Genomic DNA, 8,242 nt, shown 5'->3' on the forward strand with positions numbered 1-8,242 from the left:
ATTCCTCTAAATATATTGACACTCATTTAGACTCCAAACTTACATGGAAAGTACATATAAACTAAGAACAGAAAATATATTGACTAATAAAACAACTATACATTGGAAGAATATGAAAATTAAGTTTGGGAAACAAATGATTAATTTACAACACCATAACTAAATCAATAGGAATATATGGAATTGAAGTCTGGAGATGTGTAAGCAACTCTAATAATCGAAAAAATCAATCAAAAATATTGCTGATGTGATAAAAAGATTACAAACGGACCTTGGTATGTGATGAATTGAACAATCCACCAAGACCTGAGGGTTTCTTTCATCAAGAACGTTTTAAAACAAAGATCAAAAATACAATCATTATTAAAAACATTTAAACTCACCCCAAAATTGTTCTACAATTGACATTTTGCTGGGTTTAGCTTCAAGTTAAATTTCCGACATATCTCAAATGTCTTTTTTAAGTTGTCTAAGTGATGTTTTTCTGATATTCCTATCACCACTATGTCATCCATGTACAGAAATGCTTTGTCCGGTATTAAGTCGGATTAAGAAAATGCTATTGACATCATTCTTAAAAAGCTATTTGGGCTTATGTTTAATCCAAATGCTAACAAGGTGGATGCTCATTTTTCAGTATTAAAGGATGTATATTTTTCCAAAAAAAAACATTAATTTTTATGAAAATTTACTTATAATAAAAACATATACAAGAATTTACTTTTTGTGTTTTTGCTTTTCGAAATCTTGAACTCTCTCAACAAAATCGTAAGAGTCTTTGGCAAGAAGATTTGGAACTTCAAAAGCAGCGAAGTGGCCACCGTCTGTATGCGAGCTTGCTAACAATAAGTTGCGATACCTTTCCTTTAGAATTGATTCTGGTAGATATGTAAGCTCGTGTTCAAACTGAGAGCATGCGCTGGGGACATCGATGGGAACACTAAAAAATAAGAATAATATTAATAATACAGTTTTTGTCAATAAATTTTTAAAGATATTTGTAAATCGTAGATATATTTTAGGCAGCAAGTAATATTCGATAAAATACGTGTTACCAAGGAAAAATTTCTGTTTTATTTAATATGGAAATAAATGCTTGATCCAAAAATAAATTGTGTAAAAAATTTACAAATTACCCGTCAACGTTCATGGCAAAAATTTCAGAATTAAATGTTTCTGCGTATAACCTCACGGAGGTAGTGATAGATCTGGTAACCCAGTAAACCATAACATTGTCCAACAACTTTTCCAAAGTAAATTTCTTTGTCAATCCTCCGTCTTCTAAGTCTTTCCATCCTGGATTGGTCCATGTGGTGAACTTCTCTATGATGTAAGCAGCAAGACCTACAGGGCTGTCACGTAAAGCGATACCTGGAATTAGATAAATAAATTTGTTTTGGAAATTTGTTAAACTGGAAATACTACATTTTTTCTTTTCAAAGAATCACTTACTTATAGATTAGTAATTCTCTAATATGTATTAGATAATAAATAATAATAAAATCGAATAAAACGTAGTAAAAACTGTTAATAATATTTATTTTCGTAAAATGTAATTAAAAAAACTGTATCCTGTTTTCTAACGAAGCAACATTTTGTTTAAACCGAACCGTTGATAAAACGAAAATTCACATTGGTTTACGTATTCATACACAAGTGCTATAAAAAGTTAATATTTGGGCTGTGATTGTTGGAAATTGGATAGTGGACTCATATTTTTCGATGGCAATTTGAAATTGAATGTAGATGTTTACTTAAACTTTTTACCGTGTAATAACATTTGGTTTCAACAAGATGGGACCCTCTCATTTTAGGAATGATGTGCGTAATTATCTTCAAAACATATTCTTAAATTGATGTATATGTAAAAGGAAGTTTATTGAATGGCCATCTACTTCTCCGAATTTAATCCATTAAACTTTTGGTCGTGGGATTATTTAAAAAGTAAAGTCTATGAAATTGGCTGGATGACAGCATAGTTGTTTAAGTAAGTATGTAGACATATAAAGAAACGTTCAATTTAATATTCTGTGTTGGTGATTGTAGAGAAACGGTCATCTCTTGCATCATTTGAAACTGTTCTTTACTGACGCCGAAATTAAATTTATGTCCAAATATTTCTAACACACTGCACATACTGCAGACAGATTAGATATTGGGTTGAATAGTCCATTCAAAAGTCAGCTTAAATCCATTTTTGACGAATGGATACATTCAAATAATGAAGGAATAATTACAATTTATGATATATCTAGTTGAATAAGTAACCTGATGGTTTCTCATTTACTTAAAACAATTATTTCAAGATGGAATATGGTCCTTATGTTGCTCTATAAACGAATAAAACCTTTTAACAAATCAAACCTTCTTATTTCATCTGAAGTTGAAGACATTTTACTTGATTTAGAAGAACCTTATCAGAAACGTAGCAAAGACGTATTACAGGTAGTTACTATAGTCTCATTATAATTTTACTGCACTTTTGCGTAATACGGGATATTTAAATTGCTATTTGATATAAAATTATTATGTTGAATCCTACCAACGGTATCCGGTTTAGTCGCCTGAAGATGCATATAACCACTTTCCAGTAAAAGGAATCCAAAAACTTTCATTCGGGGATAAACGAGATGTTGCTTATCAGCTTCAACAACCAAGATGGCATAAGACTACCCAGCGCTAATTTTAGATTAGCGAGAGGACTATTGACAAAGCAAATATTGGAATGTAGTCCCAATACTTTTTCTGGGAATAAAGAGGCTAAGTTGGAGAGTATTATGCCACCCCAATCACCTCCCTGAAGGTAGTACTTCTGAAATCCCAATCGAGCCATAAGGTTCTTCATAATGACGGCCACGTGGGGTGCACCAAGTCCAGATACTTCAGCACCTTCAGAAAATCCATAACCTAAAAAAATACAAAAATTATATTAAACTGTAAATGACCACCGCTATGGACAACACTAATTTTTTTTCTGAGATAAACGATTTAATTTTCTACATGCATACGGCATCCGTAGGGGGGTAATAATACCAGAAATTGCTATCACATATCGAGAAATTTGTGGAAAAGATATATAATATAAATAACCTAAAAGGTAAGTCGACAGAATTTCTCTACATAATGAGATTGAACTTAAATTTTAACAATGTGGTGTGTTTGTCTGGAACACACAAATAAGACAAGATACAAAAATCAAAATCTATAGGACCATAGTCGAAAGCATCGCAACTTATAAAGCTGAGATATGGCAAGTGACAGAATGCTAAAAAGAGCTACTGTTAATGTAGCCCACCATTGAAGCCAAGAGTTTGAGATGGTACGGACATGTAAGGCATATGAATTTAGACATATGGCCAAAGAAAGTGATGTAGTGGAGACCAGTTTAGAGAAGAAGAAGAAGACGCCTGAAAAAGACATGACGGGGAGGCCTCAGACAAGCTATGTTTGAAACGAATCTACAGGATAGCGACTGGCGAGATAGAAAACGGTAGAAACTAGGATGCGAAAATCTACTATAACACTGTAGATATAGTCGTAATATATTATTATAAAAACCTACCTACTAATAAATTTTTACAAAAACTAAGGTAGGGATACAATTTAAAACATTTTTTGGATCGGAATGGAAATAAAAAACATTTCGATTCTTTAATTTTATGAATTTTATCCGTCTATATAAAAAAAACTCATGACGGATTCGGATTCAACACAAAAAGTGTGCGGCGAAAAATGATAAATCCGGAAGTTGGCAATTGCAATTTTCAAAAAAATTTGAAAAACCAAAATGGACAAATATCTAAAATAGTATATAGGGAAAAGATAAATCATTCTAATAGCGATTCATTTCCTTTTTTAGGGATATTTTCTTTCCTATTCTCCCATTTCATATTTTGTCTATTCTTGTTAGCCGACAGCATTTTAGGAGGTTTTCATTCTCTATTTCAGCTGTCTTGCTGCTGTTTGTTTTGTTAATTATTATCCATTCTCTGCACTTTACATCCTGTTACTTCATACTTCTAGGATAAACAAGAAAGGGAAAACTAACACACACATGGAAAATAACCAGAAGTAACGAAGCACCTTTTTCAATTGAAATACCGTAATGCCCCTTTTTCTCAACTGGGAGCTATATGATAATATCGATGAACTCTTTTTATAAACTTTAGAAAAAAAAAAACGAACAAAATCTTTTTTATTTAAATTTACATTTCTTGCATATTTCTGATAGTTGTTGTAGTAAACAAATATCTTATTAGATATTATACTACCACGCTCATATATATCTGACGCCGATCATGATTTTATAGAATAAAAGTGTAAAAAAATCCCATACCTGGTAAACTTGGAATAATCAGTTCAAACACAAAATCTCTTCCCTTCTGCGGTTTGGTCAAAAGTGGGATAATTTCATAAAACTCTCTAACAGAACCTGGCCATCCGTGCAACATTAACATCGGGAAAACCTTCAGTCCTTTGGTCTCAGCAGGTTTGACATGAAGGAAATGGATGTTAAGTCCTTGGATATTTGTCGTGAACTGTGGATACTGGTTGAAAAACTTCTCCCTTTGTCTCCAGTCATATTTGTTCTTCCAATAGTCCACTATAGTTTTCAGAAGATTAGTGTTCATTCCATAATGTTGTTTAACCCCATCTAGCGGTGGTTGAAATGGAAGCGTACGATCTAGTCTGTCCTTCAAGTCTTTTAAAATCTGCAAAGATATGAAAATAAATAGAAAAGAAGAAACATGTACAACTTCAATGCCATTCGTAGTTTTGTCTTTCCAGTACTACGAGAAACTATTGTTTAATGGTACTACCATGTCGTACAGATATAATCATAATCAATTAAAAAATATATTTGCTAATTGAGGTACTGTTTTCTTTATTTTTGTATTTTTTTTGTTAATAAGTTTACTTTCTTTAGTATTTTTTATCTTAATTATGGGTTCATGTGTATTTGTATTACTAACATAACCTAACGAACGCACAAAAAATTGATATGAAAAGACCTAGGCGTCTAGATTATATTAGGTTAGGTTAGGTAGACCTAGGTGTCTACATTCGTTGCTAATACAAAAGAAGCAGCGCTGTTCATATGCGTACTTGTATCAGTGTGACCCAGTTCCAATAGCGAAATGCAGAAAATTTCATGAATTTCAAATATGTATTTATTTGGAAAACCAGGATAACGTACCACGCGATTTGTAGAACAATGTGGGTGTTAAATTATATAAATATTGACTAACCAACAGAAAGAAAATCAGGTGGTTAGTAATTATTTTTCATGACCTTGTTAAGGATACACGCTGAAAAGGAGAGAAAATTATATTGACAATTCAGACGTATATATTTTAAAGTAGATTCTTTAAAATGATATTGCCGATATTGCTGAGTTGCGTTCCTGGGACGACTTTATTGTAAGATATTTGATTCATATGCGTCAGAAAGAATCATAGCATGTAAATCGTCTTTAAAAAGACAACCACATGTCATGATGACAGTAAAATTCTCCTGTTAGTGATTCCACAGTAAATTATGAGGAAAAAACCAGGAAAAAAACCTGATAATATTATTATCCCGACATGGTAAGTATTTGGTCTTACTTACTTACTCTTTAAGTATTTAGTTTACTCTCAATAAACATCAAATTCTGATTTTATATGTTTGTTAGTTAAAAAACATAAATGATGTAGGTATCCTCGATGTTACTAACTTACTAATACTGGTATTTTCCTTTTATTAACTTTCTCTTTTAATATGGGTAACTAAATCATATAATAATTAGCATTTTATACATTTTAAAGTCGTCTACTTTAAAATGTATAACATTATGTCTGTTTGCCAATATAATTGAGTCGGATAAAATTAAATTATTAGAAGTATTTTTCACCAAGTACTTAACAAAAACCAAAATTTGTTTAATTTATTAGTGTTTGTATTTTGAGAACGATTTCGGAATTGGAAATTGAAACGCCAATGAACTTATTTTAACCATCAATTGTGGCTCATTCCCATTAAAATAATAATTACTTTAAAATGCCACAAGAAAATAGCTTCAGAACAAAATGTAGATAATTACCTTTAATTAATAAAAAATACCCAGTTAGTAATAAATTTTTGAGAAGTATCAAATCAATATATTATATCCCTGCTACCCCTGTTAGCTACCACAATCGAGAATTTTCGTACAGGAAATTTTTGTGCGTCTAATCGAAACTAATCTATTCACGAAAATTCAGCTTGTGGGGGAATGGGGGGGGGGGGGGAAATGTGGGAATTAAATTATATAAATAATAACTAACCAACAGAAAAAAAAACTTGTAGGACAAATATATCCCTGCTATCCCTGTTAGCTACCACAAACGAAAATTGTTGTAAGGGCAAAAGTTTGGCATCTTAAAAAAAAATGAAACTTTTCACGAAAAATTAGCTTGTTAGTAATAAAGGGTGAAAACGGGCCCGGGATCACGGACTATACATTTTTGTCAAAAAATATAAATTTCGATGTATTTAACTGTTTCAAAAGGGGACAGACTTTACTACGAAGAGTTTTTACTATAATTAAAAATATTTAAACTTTTTAAAACACTGAAAACAGCAGAGAAACATGATTTTTGTGCAGACATGATGTCTGCACAAGGAAATATGGCGCTTCACAAGAGGTCAAAGAAAGGTGGTAAAGGAACAAATAGAACCAAAACACATAGAAAGGGATACGTAAATTGACTAGCTAAAAAAGCTTTATGCAGAGGAAGAACAAATGGCGCTAGAACTGGAAACACCAGAAATGAAGAACTTAACATAAATGTACAGGAAGTTCGGAAATACTTGAAAACTTGAAGAACAGAAAAGCAGCAGATAAAGATGGGATACCAAACGAATTACTGAAATATTGTGGAGCAGCAATGACAGAACAATTAACAACATTAATTAGTAAAATTATAAAACACAATAAAATACCGGAAGAATGTAGAACGAGCGAACTAATTCTACTATTCAAAAAAGGAGATAAAAAACAGCCAGAAAATTACAGAGGTATTAACTTGTTAAATACTATGCTAAAACTTACAACTAAAATTTTACAAGTGCTAATAAATCAGAGGATAAGTTTAGCAGATGAACAACAGGGTTTTCGTAATGGAAGGTCGTGTACAGATGCAGTATTTGTTATAAAGTAAAAATTACTTAAAAATCACTAAGAAGTATCGGACGACCGCGCAAAAGATGATCAATTCCATAGATGTATTAATCCGCCATTGAACAAGCAGAATTGCTTATAAAGAGGAAGAAGAAAAATATTTAAGTAGTCCAAAATATTTTTAACGTATATTTAATAAAAAAAATATATAGTATATTATTTATATGTAGAAACATCTCTTCCAAAACCAGACCTGGATACGCAAACAAAAGATAAATAGTAAACACTTAAAAACACTTAAATACATACATTGTACTGATTGCAACAATTATACTCGTATGGTTTCTACAGTTAAATTCTTATGTAACTAATAATATAATTAAATATGAGTAATCCAAAACCAGACCTAGATACGCAAACAAAAGATAAATAGTAAACACTTAAAAACACTTAAATACATACATTGTACTGATTGCAACAATTATACACGTATGGTTTCTACAGTTAAATTCTTATGTAACTAATAATAAAATTAAATATGAGTAATATAGAAAAGGGTTTCAGTTTTACAAATTAATGAAAACTCCATCGAGTTAAATTCTAACTCGATGGAAAACTCACTTCATCTGAAATTTGAATTTTAAACGGCTTGATACTGGTGTCCACTTTTGCCGGCTTGGACACTTTCCACCATCTCTCACCCAAATCCGGCACCTTCGGCGTTTCAAACAAAGATTTTGTACTATAGACAACTAAAATAGCTAAAAGCACTGCAACAACAGCCCCGACTTTAGCACAGCAACCCATTCTTACTCGTTCACTTCTCAAACACAACTGTCAGAACTATGAACTATTGGTGGCGGTGGCTTCGGCGCTCGGATCGGTAGGAAGGACTGATTATTTGAAATTTGAACGATGCGCCGCGCCGGTAGGGAGATCCAAGGTCAAGTTCAACGAGTTCAAGTGGTTCAAAAAATTCCTGTAAAAACAATTCGATTAATCTATACTTAGTACGGTAATAACCAAAGTGATAATAATGAGATATAATATACGTCGCTATCTTTTGGTTCGTTTATATTTAGAAATATTTATAGAGCAGCA

At 31.8% G+C, this 8,242-nt stretch overlaps 1 pseudogene; it reads right to left on the reverse strand.

Annotated features, from left to right (window-relative positions):
- Positions 1 to 671: 671 nt before the first annotated feature.
- LOC140432677 (juvenile hormone epoxide hydrolase 1-like) lies at positions 672 to 8,023 on the reverse strand (annotated as a pseudogene).
- Between the last annotated feature and the right edge of the window lie 219 nt (positions 8,024 to 8,242).

This window comes from Diabrotica undecimpunctata, chromosome 1 (genome assembly GCF_040954645.1).
Source record: "Diabrotica undecimpunctata isolate CICGRU chromosome 1, icDiaUnde3, whole genome shotgun sequence".
Classification (NCBI taxonomy): Eukaryota; Metazoa; Arthropoda; class Insecta; order Coleoptera; family Chrysomelidae; genus Diabrotica; species Diabrotica undecimpunctata.